This window comes from Anolis carolinensis, chromosome 5 (genome assembly GCF_035594765.1).
Source record: "Anolis carolinensis isolate JA03-04 chromosome 5, rAnoCar3.1.pri, whole genome shotgun sequence".
NCBI classification, from domain to species: Eukaryota; Metazoa; Chordata; class Lepidosauria; order Squamata; family Dactyloidae; genus Anolis; species Anolis carolinensis.
Window position 1 is genome coordinate 189,898,488 of NC_085845.1, and position 16,769 is coordinate 189,915,256.

The 16,769-nt window shown below is 39.9% G+C and overlaps 1 protein-coding gene across 4 annotated transcripts in view; it reads right to left on the reverse strand.

Moving 5' to 3' along the window:
• slc15a5 (solute carrier family 15 member 5) overlaps positions 1–3,147 on the reverse strand; it is a 63,394-nt gene extending 60,247 nt beyond the window's left edge. For 3 of the 4 annotated variants that reach the window (XM_008118626.3, XM_008118625.3, XM_008118617.3), the window contains exon 1: positions 2,706–2,884. The gene's annotated coding sequence lies outside the window, so the exon portion shown is untranslated. The other variant, XM_008118618.3, reaches the window with a different exon arrangement.
• Positions 3,148–16,769: the final 13,622 nt, after the last annotated feature.

Below are 16,769 nucleotides of genomic sequence, written 5' to 3' on the forward strand. Positions count from 1 at the left end.
TGGAGAACAGGAGAAGTCCCAGCAGATTGGAGGAGGGCGAATGTGGTCCCTATCTTCAAGAAGGGAAAAAAAGAACGACCCAAACAATTACCGTCCGGTCAGCCTCACATCAATACCAGGCAAGATTCTGGAAAAGATCATTAAGGAAGTGGTCTGCAAACACTTAGAAACAAATGCGGTCATTGCTAATAGTCAACACGGATTTACCAAAAACAAGTCATGCCAGACTAATCTGATCTCTTTTTTCGATAGAGTTACGAGTTGGGTCGATACAGGGAATGCCGTGGATGTAGCATATCTAGATTTCAGTAAGGCCTTCGACAAAGTCCCCCACGACCTTCTGGCAAACAAACTAGTAAAATGTGGGCTAGACAAAACTACGGTTAGGTGGATCTGTAATTGGCTAAGCGAACGAACCCAAAGGGTGCTCACCAATGCGTCGTCTTCATCATGGAAAGAAGTGACAAGTGGAGTGCCGCAGGGCTCCGTCCTGGGCCCGGTTCTGTTCAACATCTTTATTAACGACTTAGACGAAGGGTTAGAAGGCACGATCATCAAGTTTGCAGATGACACCAAACTCGGAGGGATAGCTAACACTCCAGAAGACAGGAGCAGAATTCAAAACGATCTTGACAGACTAGAGAGATGGGCCGAAACTAACAAAATGAAGTTCAACAGGGACAAATGCAAGATACTTCACTTCGGCAGAAAAAATGGAAATCAAAGATACAGAATGGGGGACGCCTGGCTTGACAGCAGTGTGTGCGAAAAAGATCTTGGAGTCCTCGTGGACAACAAGTTAAACATGAGCCTACAATGTGACGCGGCAGCTAAAAAAGCCAATGGGATTTTGGCCTGCATCAATAGGGGAATAACGTCTAGATCCAGGGAAGTCATGCTCCCCCTCTATTCTGCCTTGGTCAGACCACACCTGGAATACTGTGTCCAGTTTTGGGCACCGCAGATGAAGGGAGATGCTGACAAGCTGGAAAGCATCCAGAGGAGGGCAACTAAAATGATTAAGGGTCTGGAGAACAAGCCCTATGAGGAGAGGCTTAAAGAGCTGGGCATGTTTAGCCTGCAGAAGAGAAGGCTGAGAGGAGACATGATAGCCATGTACAAATATGTGAGGGGAAGTCATAGGGAGGAGGGAGCAAGCTTATTTTCTGCTGCCCTGCAGACTAGGACACGGAACAATGGCTTCAAACTACAGGAAAGGAGATTCCACCTGAACATCAGGAAGAACTTCCTCACTGTGAGGGCTGTTCGGCAGTGGAACTCTCTCCCCCGGACTGTGGTGGAGGCTCCTTCTTTGGAGGCTTTTAAGCAGAGGCTGGATGGCCATCTGTCGGGGGTGCTTTGAATGCGATTTCCTGCTTCTTAGCGGGGGGTTGGACTAGATGGCCCTTGAGGTCTCTTCCAACTCTACTATTCTATGATTCTATGATTCTATGATTCTATGAGCTGCATCTGATGTACCAACAACAGCCTCATCCCTGGCACAGCCAGCATCCTACGTACCTCAGAATGCACAGAAACCAGACAGGGTAGTGGTGGTGTAGGAATGACATCTAATTAAAGGCATCTTATAAGTTTACAATTTCTTTTGAATATCTGAATCTGCCTCTTTGGGTAAAACACCCTCCCAAGAAGACTTATATTAATTAAGAAAAATTACCATACATACATGCACATGCTAAGGACTTTATTACATTAAGCAAACAAACTGGCAATGAACCTGGGCCATAATCAACGATGCAATGCACATTCTGCTGCCAGCATCCTCTAGAAATTGTCTAAGTTTTCCAGACAATGCTATGATGTGCTTCCATTGGAAATCACCATAAAGTTGAGCAGAAGTTATTCATTGCAGTCAAGTTCATTATTACCTATGGTTTTTCTGCTTTCATGGTAAATTCAGGAATGCATCTGCCACGGATACAGAGATTGTACTGTATCTGAAAATCATCCTGCCATTTGTGTGCAACATCTTTTTTCCTACATGATTTTCCTTTTCATCTTTACCTATTTGAGGGAAAGGCCTGACTGTTCATCCTATTATTTTCCACAATTATCTCCCAACCTAAGTTTAACAACACAAAAGTGCACTTTCTAGAAGCAATAAAGAGTGCACTCTGAAGCTGAATAGTTTAATGGGGTTTCCAACCCACACATACCATCTCCTCTGGGCTGTGAGTCATGTTTGTTTCAAAAGGTATGGCACTTGGAATTGACAACCCCCTGCCTTTTTAGAAACCCTGAAAGCACTGGAAGAATACAATCTATTACATCCTTCTCCTTTCTCCTACCACCCAAATACTGTCATAAATGGAACACTGACCTTGCAAAGTGGTCACCATGAAAGGTTTAGTTCAGAATAATTAACAATTTATTCCTGCCTCCCAATTTTAACATTGGACCAAATGCTTTCATGATAAAATACCTAACAGATGGGACTATCTGGCCATTTGACCAGGCTGTTTAACTTGTTAAGATTAAACACTCTTAAAATATACAAGCCGTATGTCTCTTTTCATAAAGTAGCAAAGTAGCTGGATGAACAAATAAGGAGTAAACTTTAGGGAAAGTTTGAAATCCCAGTCCCCATTTTTTCCATCCATGCATTCATTAGTAAAAATAAGGGACCAAAAAAAACCCCCAACAAAACTAAACTAAACAACAAACCAGAATGGTATTTTACTTACAAACTAGTGCAAACTTGTCATACAGGTTGGAACTTCCTTAGACAGAATAAATCCAAGTAGAAAGATAAATCCTGGCAAAAATAGGAGTAAAGGTTCTCTCAAAAGTCAAAGAAGAGAGAGAGAACTCAATTCCTCTCATAGCAAAAAGAAATGAACACTCAAATGCTGAGAGAAAGGACAACTTACCCTGGCTATCTTCAACAAAGGAGAATGTTCCCCTTTTTTAAACATGAAAGGGAATCCACGTGCAAGAAAAGGTGCAATAAGCATTCCTTTGGTTAATTGTTCTGAGCATGTGTGATAGACAAATCCCCAACACTACCTAGATAGGGACAGAGAGAGACAGAGAAAGTGACCCCACCACATTCCTAGGTACATCTCTTACTCTTAAGAAGTTCCTTCTAGTGCTCAACTGAAATTTACTCTTTTGTAACATCAAATCATTAGACCTGGTCCTATACTCTGGGGAAGCAAAGAATAAGCCTCCACTCTCCTGCCTGTGACAGTCCCTTAGATATTTAAAGAGCGCATTCATGTCACTCCTTAGTCTTCTCTTCACCAGGACAAACATGCCCAGGTCCCTCGACCTCTCTTCATAGGTTTTGCTCTTCATATCTCTTACTATCTTTGTTGGGCTTTTCTCAATCTGCGTAAGCTTTTCTATATCTTTCCTGAAATAATATGCCCAGAACTGAATGCAATACTCCAGTTTAGAGCTGTGTGGTATACAACATTGCAGGACTATTACTTCCCTTGAGAGCCAATATGGTACAAGACTATGAACCTCATCACACTGAGGTCCCAAATGTAGGCGATAGTGGGGGGATTTGCTGGGCAGCATGGCGAATCCGTGAGCGTGGGGGAAACTGTTGCCCTGCACCCCACATCGCTGCTTTCCCCATCACACGGGGGAAAATGTCGCCACATGGCTTCCTCTCATACTGGCCCATTCTAAGTAATGAGAACACAGCCTCCAGTGTTCTCTGTGACTCTTCCAGGATGAAGCCCTGCTCGAAGTTGCCCTAATGAGAAGGGCTTTGGCAGTCTCCATCCTGGCTCTGTTCCAGATGTGTCCTAGGACGGAGCAAGAAGTCAATGTGATGAGTCGTCTGACTTTGGAGACCAAGGTTCAAGTTCCCACGTAGCCATATAAACTCATTGGGTGTCCTTGGGCAAGTCACACTTAATCTAGAGGAAAGCAAAGGCAACTCCTCTCTGAAATCTTTTGCCAAAAAGCCCCTTGTTAGGTTCGTTTTAGAGTCACCATAATTTGGAAATTACTTGAAGGCACACAACAACAAAATTTCTTCTCTTACGTTATAACTACTATTCTATTAATACAATTCTATTAAAGTAAACATTGTCCCTTTAAATCAAGTCCCAATGAGTTCAGTGGGGCTAGTTTACTTCCATGTGAATGTGTTTGCTCTGTTACACTCTAAGCTACAATGTTACATCTTTCTGCATAGAAGAATTTGTGCTTGAAGGCACTTACACTAGAATTTTAACAACACTGACACAACACAGAAAAAACTTTCACACTGAGATACGACATCTAAAAATAAACTTAGATTATGCTGAGAAAGCATGCCCAGATGACTTAGATATTGCCAAGGTTGGGTTTCCCAACCAAAAACTTTGAACCTCTTACTATTCATTCTGATAACTCTGTTCTACCCCTTGTTGAACAAAGATAACTCCATTGTAAGATAGGTTCTGAGTACACAAGCCTGTGAAACCATGATTACCATTCTTTGAAGGAAAGGGAAGTTTCTGCACCCTTCTCTTCTCTTTCCACCGCTGAGTTAATTGAGTGAAAACTACATTGCACTTTCAGTTCAGTTTCCAGGAATTGACTTAATTCAAAGGGAAATCCAAAGGACAAGAGAGAAACTGGGACATTTTTAAAGCAGTTGAAAAAGTGGGATGACAGATGATTAACTGAGATTCGTCCTACAAAATTGGAATTGTGGGAGGGTATAAATTTTATAGGACTGCTAATCGTGGAACTCCTTGCTAGGATATTAGATGACAAGGAATGTTGAGAGATGTAGAATTTCCACCTTTGGTCTATGAGAAATTAACATGGTTGCTGCGTAGCTCCAGTCAACTGGCAGCACCTGTTGCCACCTTGTAAACCATCAGGTCCATTGAGAGGGTGAATGGCTCAACATCTTTCACATCTCTGTTCTGAATCACTTCAAAGCAGCCAGTCACAGTATGTTAAAAGTGACGTGACTGTGCTAAATGTGAAGTCAAACTTGTTTGCAGAAAATTCTAAAAATAATGTTTGTCTGATATACGAGAGCCTTTGCTGTCATTTACCAGAATGCTAGAACCTGAACACAGGATTGGTTCCTATTGAAGAGCTTACTATCATAAATCTAAAAGATGCTTTGAAAAAAATAGAAAGTTTTCCCAGTACCTTACTGAGATATTGGTAACACAAAATATTTTTACCAGCTTATTTCCCAGGAAAAGAAATCTTCCAAGTGCATTTTGCATTTCAAGGGCTGTAACCCATTGTGTATATATGCTTCTGAATGCAATAGGACTTATTTCTGACTAGATGTGAATGCAATTGCTCTGTTAGAGTTGGACAGCAGTGTACAATATTGTTAAATTTTAAAAAAAGAAGAAAAAACTTAATCCAAAGAGATTTTGGGGAATAAATTGCTTGCCTACCTTCCTTCCTTCCCAAAAGTTGATTCATACTAACTGGAGCCATGTTTTCATAATTATTTGAAAGAAATATATGTGTGTGTGTGTGTGTACACACAGACATTTTAATAGTTTTGAAAATTTTAAATGAATTGGAATGTCACGAGTTCATTTGGATTTCAAACATGGTTCAAAATCAAACAATATTCCTATGGGTTCTTGCTGCATTCTCCACTAAGTTTAAAACAGCTTTTGATTAAATGCAACAAAGACTGAAATTTTTTGTTGAAGGCTTTCATGGCCAGGATCATTGGGTTGTTGTGCATTTTCTGAGCTGCATGGCCATTTTCCAGAAGCATTCTCTACTGGCGTTTAGATGTGGTGAAACGTCAGGAGAGAATCTTCTGGGACATGGCCATACAGCCCGGAAAATGCACAAGAACCCAAATATTGAAATTATTCAATTTATGCAATGTTAGTGAAGTAAATGGGACTTTTACCAAATGATTTGATACATACACTTTTATTGCTCTTGCTGACTAGAAAATAAACCAATAAGGGCCTCCTTTCTTATTTTTTTTCTTAATGACAACATCATTTAATTCCGAACAAGGACACTGAATATTTAAGGTGGACATTTTCCTGCTTGAGTTTGTGAGGACTGCATGAGTGTTACTGGGCTTGTTCTAGTATAATCTCTTGTATAAACTTAATAGGCTATCAAGTGGATAGAAAAACATGTTCTGGAAGGCATATTAGCATTCAACCATCAGGGAATGGCTTTTTCCTCTCAGGCTTTGGATAGTCAATAGTCCTAACTAACCTCAAGCTTGACATTCTGCATAATTCCTGTTATCAGAACACATTTCTGGGAACAAAAGAAAAGCTATTTTTCCTGCCTTACTAGTTTAAAGAGTTTGGGCTTTCACATTTTTTAAACAGACAAATGGATGAGATAATCCACAACTAAGTAGAAGCATAAGACTGTGCATCCCAACTCTACTCAGTTGTGGATGGTTTTGACATGTCATTGGCTTGAACTTTGTTTATTAATCCCAACTAGAGGACACCCATTGAATAACTGTTAAATTGTTGTTTTGTGATTCCAACATCTGCAGGAATCGCGGGTTTGGGGGCCCGGTGTGTCTAGCTTCCCAGAAGGCTCAATGAGACGTAAATAGGTTGAAGGCAAAATCAGAGGTTTCTTCTCAATGGCTAGAGAGGATGTCAGTGGAGAAAGCACTCCAAAAAACCTGACATATTGCAATTGTGAATAAAGGGCATATTTATTACATTTTGACAGCTATTCAAGTTAACTCGCTGGCTCCTGATTGGCTAAACAATTGTCCACAGAGGATCCATTCCCTGAGTAGTCCAGGACTCCATCTGACATCACTGCTGGATGGATCTTGCTTTGGTGAGAAACTTCAATATACTGTCATTGGAGAAGACTATGTCTGTTTATTGATTTGTCCCTCAGAGGATGTGGTTAGAAAGGAATGTGGTGTGGCAATCGATAATGGGCTTATTGCCCTGGCTCTGGTGGATACAGTGGTGTTAGTCCAGATAAACAATGGGTTCATTAGGATGATGGCCATCTCAGTGGGTGTCTCAAGCATGGGTCAAGCTTGGGGTATGGAAGAGGAAACATTCTCAGATCGTATCAGGCAAAATAGGAAAAAGGACCCATAGCTCTGACATGAGCCTATTGGGTGTTTTTTCCCCAAGTCTCCCTAGGAATATGGTAATTTGAGGAATTGCTTCCAAAGCATTTCATGAAGGGTTACTACAAGACAAAGGGAAAGATGGGCTTGCTGTATGTCTCAATGGAACTGTGTCTCACAAATCATATATTTCATAATTTAGGGTCCAGTTTTTCAATAACATAGTTGATGGGAAACAGGAGACAGACAGTAGCCATGTTGTACTCACTGGCTTCTATTATAATGGGAATAGGAGAAGGGCAGTGAGTATCGTGCTATGTCTTTGGGCTGTCCAAGCCCAGGGAATACAGGATGGCCATGGAAACAGTTTGGCCAACTTCATTTTGGAGCCACCCCAACTTCTTACATGAGTCTAAAGTCAACAGTTTGCTCAGGATTTTTGGGGACAATTTGGAGCAACATGATTTTTTTTGCAGTTCAAGACTTTCTTAACTTAAATAAGCTTCATGGTGTGTCATGCAGCCACCACAGAGCTGATTCACTTTTCCTTTGGGATAATGGCTCAGAGTAGATGTGCCTATGGCATCTTAAACCAAAAACAACAACAACGACAACCCAAACAAAAACAAAAAAGGCTAAAATGTAAAAGGAAAAAAACTGAACCCATTGTAAACCACTTTGAAATTGATTGAACAAGGGCTGTAAACCACGCTTTAGAATAAATACAAACAAACAAATGAGGTAAAGCAGGAAGATTTGTTGCATGGATGTGTGCTTCTTGCTCAGCATTTGTGCATTGGTTCTGAAGAAGCAAGTGTGTGACAGCACAATGCTTCCTTTGAAATAGTTGTCCCAGGTGGCTATTAATGTCTAGCGGAGTCCTATAAAATCATTAGGAACAATAGTGCACTGCTGCAGAAAATCTTTGTCGGACGACCCTGCAGAGGCTTATTGCCTTCAGTAGAGGACAAGGGCTACTGCAAGCCAGCAGAAAAGTTCAGGGTGATGAGGAATGGTTGGGAGTGAGGAGGGGAAGAGGTAAAATCTTGAACTTTTAAGCAGTCTCTGCCTTTGCTGGCGAAGCAGATTGTGATTATTATGATGACTTTAAATTGGTTATGCAGATCCTCGGTCCTTGGAGGAAAAGGAGGAGGAGAACAGAACCACACAAGGGATAAATGAATTCTTGTTAATAGCTGTCTGGGATAAATCTTCCACCTTCTCGTCATATTCGGTTTCACTCCACTTTAAAGTTACATTCACCCATTTGGAAAGGAGTAACTTCAGAACATCCCTTTAAACAAAATCGTGAGAAGGTGGGCTGGTGTTTGCGTGAGAATTGGGCTTGTGTGGGCAAAACGGCAGCTGAAATCCATGACTAGCAAGGTTTCAAGCCACGGTTTTGCTTTACATAACCCCTGTGAAGCCAAAATTAGCTATGAAGGCCCTTGGAGAAACAGTGAGAATGCAAAACACTCAACTATCGTTTTCATCATGACCTATGGAATCACATACATTCACTCAATTCAGGAGGATCACAGCTTTTGTTTTGCTTTATTTGTTTCTGTTAGTCCACAAGATTTTAGAGATAAACATTAAAACGGGTAAAACCAATGGATGTACTGGCACCCACCAAGGAGCCAAGAGGCATAAACTCTCAGGCATAGTAGGACGGATCCATCTCTTTTATGCTGGGGTATTTATCAGATCTTGTCTGATCTTGGAAACTAAGCAGGGCCAGCACTTTTTAGTGCTTTGATGGGAGACTGACAATGAATATCAGATGCTGTAGGCTATATTTCAAAGGAAGGAACCGGCCTAAGAAAACCCTATGAAATTCATGGAATCACTACCAGTTGACAGGTGACTTACACTGCACACAGATAATGTTCTTGGATTCAGTTGCAGGTACTTCTGAAAACACATTTGTCCTAATATAATGTGAACACACGTGTTTCTGTGTATGTTACACCAACGTTTTCCAGCCTTCTGAACTTCAGCACCTAAAATACCTGTTAGCCGTGCAAACAGGAACATCAGGGAGCTCGTAAAATTCAAACCCACTGAAAAACAAAAAGTTAGGAAAAAGTAGTGCATTTGACCTTCTGAATTTTCTCTAAACTCTTGGTAAAGTTAGACTGAGTCTAGAAAGCTTTTCAGAAGCAAATTAGGATGGTGAAATATTTGTAGGAGTTTTGAGGGAAGTTAAACAATTCTGATAATAGGATTCCTTTATTTGAGCATTTATGTGCAATTTTTCTGCCAGTCAAATGTCCCTCAAAGTGACTTGCCATTGTTATTAAAAAAGATGTAAAAGAAATATAAAAAGCACCAAGGAATAATACAAACACTAGTGAACATACGTGGCCACTTATAGAAGATTGGAAGAGCCTGAGACAGCTTCCAGACTGGTTTAAAAGAGCATGAAGTCTTATAATGTAGCTCCAAAAGTTTTATTGGTTGTTGTTACCTCCACAGTGTGTGTGTGTGTATATATATATATGTTGCGTTTGCAGTGATTTCCTGGTTCTGTGCTAACAGTCTTCCCATTTTTTTAAAAATTAAGGAATGTAGTTTGCTGTGAGCTGTAGAAACTATTTTTTTCTCTTTTTCCCTTCTTTCTTAATTTGCAGACTGCCATTTCACTGTTTCCCTGCTACACTACAGTGCTAAGAAAAAAGGAGATAAAAGATTTGCTTTGATAAGTCTTGAGATTTAGATGAAACTCACTCAAGAGGCGGGAATAAAATGTTGCAGCTGGTGCAAGGAATTGCCAAAAAAACAAATGGGAGCATCAAAAACGCTGTTATATATATAATTTAAACTCTGGAGGACATCTAATAATATATTTAAACAGACAGTATAACCTTTCATATACATGAGACAGATTTCTACAGTTTCATTTATCCACATCCAACAAAATATGCCCTCTCTAGGCATTTATGAGGCCCTCCAGCTCAAATCTGTTGTATTTTTATGCCAGAAGTCCTTTATTTCAATAGGGTTCACTTTTATTCATGAAGGTCAGCAGTTTGAATCCGTGAGACGGGGTGAGCTCCTGTCTGTCAGCCCCAGTTTCCTATGCTGGGACATGAGAGAAGCCTCCCACAGGATATTAACACATCTTGGCGTCCCCTTGGCAATATCTTTGTAGATGGCTGATTCTCTCACACCAGAATAAACTTGCAGTATGCTCTTAATTAGCTTCTGACACGATTTAAAAAATCCATGGTTCTGTGTATCCATGCAAAGTCCAAGAACATGTCCTCTAGGTATATGAGATCCATACTGTATAAATAAAAATGATAATTCTTAGGCAACAAGAACACAGGGCAGATTATCGTTACCAACCTATACATTGGTTTGTCTTATGCACGAAGCAGGGAGCTTTGCAAGTCCCATCCTTCCGGTTTCTGGCTGCATCACAGGTGCTGATTCCACTAATCAGTGACTAAGTAATTCAGACTATCAATTGCTGACATCAAGAGCTGACAGCTGACCCAGAGTTTCCTCGAAAGACCTGGAAGAACAAAGAGCTGGGAGTGTGACCGTATAACGGCTTGACAGTTGCCTTTATGAGGACATCTAATTAAGATGGCACGTCTTTGTGATTACAGAGCACAAAAACCACTTAATCACAGGCAAACCGTCCCAGATCCGTTGCTCCTGTAAGCAGATGTACACAGATCTTGATACCGCTATCAGCACCAAACACCCTTTGGCAGCGCAGGGGACACAATGCCTATTAAAATCCAATTAGGAAGCCCCAGTCATAATCTGTGAGAAATGATTTTGATTAGTTGCTCTGATTACTTGGTTCCTTAATTTATGGGTTTAGCTGGGGGCCTGGAGGAGGCCATGGGAAGTTCTGGTAAAAAACGATAAGGGGAGGAAAGGCCTCCTCAGAATTGTTTTATCTTTCAAGGAAATCTGCAGCCCATTGAGGCTGTCCCAAGGCAAGCAGCAAATGACACCCACATCTCACCCATGTTGAGAGCACCCACAAAATCAAGTTACTTGGATTCATGAAACAGAAAAACCACAAACATCAAAACTTCATTCCTGACAGTAAAATCTCAACACTTGTTAGTAAATAACCATTACATTGTAGGAAAGGAGTAAGTCTACATTACAGGAAGATAGACTCAACTGAGGAAGCCATGGCCATGGGTTTGCCATACCTGAGCAGGAATGGTAATAACAAGGTGTCTTAGGGCCCATATAACTTAGAATATTAAGGCACAAAATCTCACAATATCTGTTTTGAATTGGGTTATCCGCACTGTCATATATTCCAGTTCAAAGCAGATAATGTGGGATTTTATTCAGCTGTGTGGAAGGGGCCTTAGAGGTCTCTCATTCAGAAGGTCATGACAATCAAAGCTGACTTGATAATAATAATAATAATAATAATAATAATAATAATAATAATAATAATAATAATAATAATAATAATTTTATTTTTATACCCCGCCCCATTTCCCCGAAGGGACTCGGGGCGGCTTACATGGGGCCAAGCCCAGGTCACAAACAATGTAAAAACATAACAATAAAACAATCAATCAACAATAAAACAAGTCATGGGTCAACATACAATAAATACACTATGATAAAATCCTGGGTCGGCTCTAAAAAAGAACTGGGCCAAAAAAGTGATGGCAATTAACAGCCACAAATATTAATTTATTACCCTTTTGTGACATCCAAAATCTGCTGTCTGAAGTAGGTTCCTCATTCTGTCTCTCTGTGTCACGATGTTTGTGTGTTGCCTGCAGTGTGAAGGTGTGTCACGCGAACATAACAAGAAACCTCCGAGTCTATGTGAAATAAGCAATATATTACATATTTTAAGAGTATAAATGAAATTTTTTCATGAGATATGTTGTATACCCATACATTTCATTATTGGAATTTATGAACATGTCCATATCCTATAAAGGGTTGATTTAACCTCCAGTTTGCTGGCAAAACTGAATTACTGTGTCGTAAAATGATACATGTCTAAAAGTGTGTCACCAGTATGAAATGTTTGGAAAGATATGATGTAGAGACATTACCTTATATTCTCTAACCAACTCTTCCTTAAAAACCTGTAATGGAAATGAGAACAAAAGTGAAGGCTGGTGAAATTTAAAAAACTCTAATTTTTGCCAGTGACGTGAAGCATTTCGAAATGTTTTGTTCTTGTGTGTGACGATAAAAGCAAGCAAAAATGTGTATTCCTGTCTTGCATATTTGCCTGGGTAGCATTTGAACTTGAAAAATGCCTGAGTAGCATTTGTACCAGCCCTTAGGAGAACGGCCCCCCTGTGTAACATAATTTATCTCCATTCTATATAATTTTCTCTCTGGGGAAAAGAATGACTTCTTAGGTTGATTCCGCTCTCATTAACATAGTACAGTGCAGGTTGAATATCCCTTATTCGAAATGCTTGGGGCCAAAAGTCTGATAGATTTCAGAATTTTGTTTTGGATTTTGGAATCCTTGTATATGCATATACATACATAATGAGATATTTTGGAGCTGGGACCAAAGCCTAAACATAAAAATTGTTTACAATTCATATGCATCTTCTGTAATGACCTGAAGCTAATTTTATACATTATTTTTAATAATTATGTGCATAAAACAACATTTTTGAAAGTCATTAGAAAGCAAAGATTCTACTACCCTAGACATGTGGATTCTGCAGTATTTTGGATTTTGGAACATGAGTTAGGGTTTACACATATTTTTGAAATACATGTTAACAATCACTGTTTTGAACATACATACTGAACTTGATGCCAATTACTATTCTATTCAAGGTACCGGCACAATGATAATCAATAATCAAAAAGTTGCTTCTCATGAGTAAGGCTTGGAGTACTTTTGAGATCTGTTCATTCAACCATGGGACTGAATGAAGCTGAAGAGCTGCCTTCTGAATCCTACATTGAAACAACACTCACTGCAGTCCAGGCTTCAAAAATGAGACCTAGGAGAGCAACTAGCTTTCCCAATTGCACATCTAATTTCATTTATACCAGCACAATTTCTAACTACTGTGTAGGCAGTGTGCAGTGTGCATACTGCAGCAGGAAATCAGAAGACGTTTCCTTGTTGGGAGGAGAGCAACAACCAATCTTGTTAAAATAGCAAAGAGTAGAGACATCACACTGGCAACGAATGTCCGCATAGTTAAAGCAATAGAATTCCCTGTAGTAACCTATGGATGTGAGAGCTGGACTATAAGGAAGGGTGAGCGAAGGAAGACAGATGCTTTTGAACTCTGGTGTTGGAGGAAAACTCTGAGCGCCTTGGACTGCAGGAAGATTCAACCAGTCCATCATCTAGGAAATAATGCCCGGCTGCTCACTGGAGGAAAGGATATTAGAGGCAAAGATGAAGTACTTTGGCCACATAATGAGAAGACAGGAAAGCTTGGAGAAGAGAATGATGCTGGGGAAAATGGAAGGAAAATGGAAGAGGGGCCGACCAAGGATAAGATGGATGGATGGTATCATTGAAGTGACTGGCTTGACTTTGAAGGAGCTGGGAGTAGCAACAGCCAACAGAGAGCTCTGACGTGGGCTTGTCCACGAGGTCACAAAGAGACAGAAGCAACTGAATGAATAAACAACAACATTTCTAACTATTGGGATGACTGATGTAAGTTTCTGGAGCTTGCAGTGCAAAAACTTTTAGAAGGTTGTAGAATGTGTTTCTCTTGTGTACACAATACTGAAGTAGATGAATCCATGATTACATATCCTCTAACATTTCACAGATTAAAAAGTAGGGCACAAAGATGATTGATGAGAGAGAACCGGCAAGCTAGGAGAGACTTATGGCAAACCCGTGAGTTTCATAGGGTTTTCTTACTGAAAGGAGTACTTAGAGGTGGTTTTTCCAGTTCTGTCCTCTGAAATAAAGTATAGAGCATCTGGTATCCGTTTTTAGTCTCCCATCCAATTATTACCAGAGCTGATTCTGCTTGACTTCCAAGATCACACAGGATCTGGCTGCCAAGGACAACCTAGGACAGCGGCTCCATAAATTGGAGTCAACTTAAAGGACCATAACAACTTCAATGTGTATCTGAATCATCATTGCAAAGTTCCAGACGCCTACTGTCTGCAACAGACTCATAATTTCATATATGCAGCAATGACTTCGTGTGGATTCATGGTTTTTTAAAAATTTAATTTAATTTAATTATTGAATTTAATTATTTAAATTTAATTAAAAATAATTTTCATCACGCTGGCCCCTCCAAGGCAATTTATAATTGAGTGTTAAAAACAGTATAAAATATCATAGGAAAGAAACTGAAAGCAATACTTCCTTTTTTTTAAAAAAAAAAGGAAACATACAGGGAGACTATGCAGCCTACTTTACAGAAGGCAATCCTCTTTTGGAATGCTTCTTCTCTTTGAGGGTCTGTTCTGGACTGGACTTGATGGAATTAATGATAAACTCTCAGATTCACCTCCTCTTCCTCCCCAAAAGGTTTCTGCTCTGGATCAGATCCTCTTATCCATTATTTACTAAAAGAAGGGTGAACGTAATTACTAATTGTGTTCAATTTGCTTGGTAGTCATTTCATGCACTGGAACTCCCACCAACTGGAGGCAAGGTTGGCCCTTTCTTGATCTCACTGTAATGCAGAAGGTCCTTAAAAATAAAATTAAACAGGTCTTCAATTTTAACAAGAAATGACACAAGGTCTATTAATAGGATATATTGTACAATCACGTCCCCCCACATCCATACTTTCCACCATCCACAGCTTGAAAAATATATTTTTTACAAAATTTAAAATGCAAACCTCGATTTTACCATTTTATATAAGGACCAGCATTTTACCATGTATTTTATATAATTGGACTTGAGCATCTTCAGAACCAAACCTCAGCAGATACCAAGAACCTATTCTCCTTATGTCTCATCTTTTGTGCATTTTCAATAATCCCAAAATTGTTGCCTAATTTTTTTTAACATATTGTTTATTTTTATTCTACGTCACAGGCCACTTTGGATCCCACATTGGGAGAAAGCAGGCCTACCTAATCAATTCTAACCTTTGTTTTATGAGTATTGGTTTCAACCTTTGTGTGGTTTGATATATGCATTTCAGTGATGTAGTATTTGTTTGTTTTAACCATGTTGTACCCTGCCTCAAGCCATAGAGAGAAATGGGTAACAATTATTGTTGTTGTTAATATATTAATCAATCGATTGCATCAGCTCAACACCCAAAACAAGATACTGCTAGTCCTAGTTTTATTGTTTTATTGCTTTGTTACTGTTTTGTTTGTTTTATCGGGCCTGGCCCCATGTAAGCCGCCCTGAGTCCCTTCGGGGAGATGGGGCGGGGTATAAAAATAAAGTTATTATTATTATTATTATTATTATTATTATTATTATTATTATTATTATTATTATTATTATTATTATTAGTTACATCAGCTATTATATTTCCAAAGAAAGTGCTGCTCCCTGAAGTTTTATTCTTTCCAGGCAGCTGCAAAATCCTCTTTCTCTTCCACTGGTGGGAAGTTGCAATCTGCAATCCCAATCTTTAAAAGAACAGCAATTTACTGTGTCTGGTAGCAAATGCTTAAGGAACACACACACACTCATGAAAAGTGAGTAAATTGTTCAAAATAAGTTTTCCTTGGCTCTCCATCAAACTGACGGGTTGGAACACTGTGAGTTTTAATGCTCTCAAATCTCATGCCTTTCGTTTAGCCCCAGGCAGAAACTCAACAGGTATTTCTTTCCTAATCTCTGATTTTTACTGAAGCCCATTTCCCCCTGCTAAATTTCTGTCTGTGTAGAAATATCCCGGGACCGGTGACCTGATATAAATCCTTCCTTCCAGCAGTATATACTCGGGGCAGTTTCTTGCTGGGTCTCATTGGCTTCGTGAGTGGAGAGAACTTAGCTCTTGATTATTGTGCCATTCCTCAACTCACTCTCAACAGCTTGATGCCGATACCAAAAACATGTGTCGAGGAGAGCTGTGACTTGGATGCTTCTTGGCGGATGAAGTAATCTGTCAATCAGGTTGTCATGTGCCAAACCTGACACGGGGATGTGCACAATCCACACACTTTTAACTTACCAGCTGCTTGTGCGGCATAGCCTTCTGCTGGGTTGCCAGATGGCTGTGCCAGAAGTTTACTGACATAGCCAAATTTTCATCCTCCTTTCAAAATGTAAGTGTGATTGCTAAACTCAGTATGGCTTCTCTGCTCTCTGTAAGATGAAAGGCTCCCCCCCCCCCAAAACTGTGTCTTTACACCATCGCCATCTACACTGACCATTTAATACAAAGCTAGCTTTGTATTGCGGTGGCCAAACAAATCCCCCAAAATGTACGTATATGAAAGAAAGCCCTTAATGAAACTCAGTGCTCTGTGATTTGTGTAATCACTAGGTGTGTGCAAAATGGCAGAAATCCGTTCCATTTTTGGATGCCCCCATCCTGTTCCGTTCTCTGGAAAATTCAGGAGATTCGGGAGGGGGTCTGTAATTCGATATACGGAGTTCTGTTTTCATTCCGCTAAGATTCAGTCCATTGGCGGCAATGGGGAAACTGGCAAGGCTCATTTTCCCGTCATTTTATGGCTATCAGGATGAAACTTGCCACAATTGCAGGACACATTTACGATGGCAAACCTTCCAAATTTCAGATTCTTTTGCTAATTCACTGATGTTTACCAATAACGTATTTATTAAAAACCTACAAGA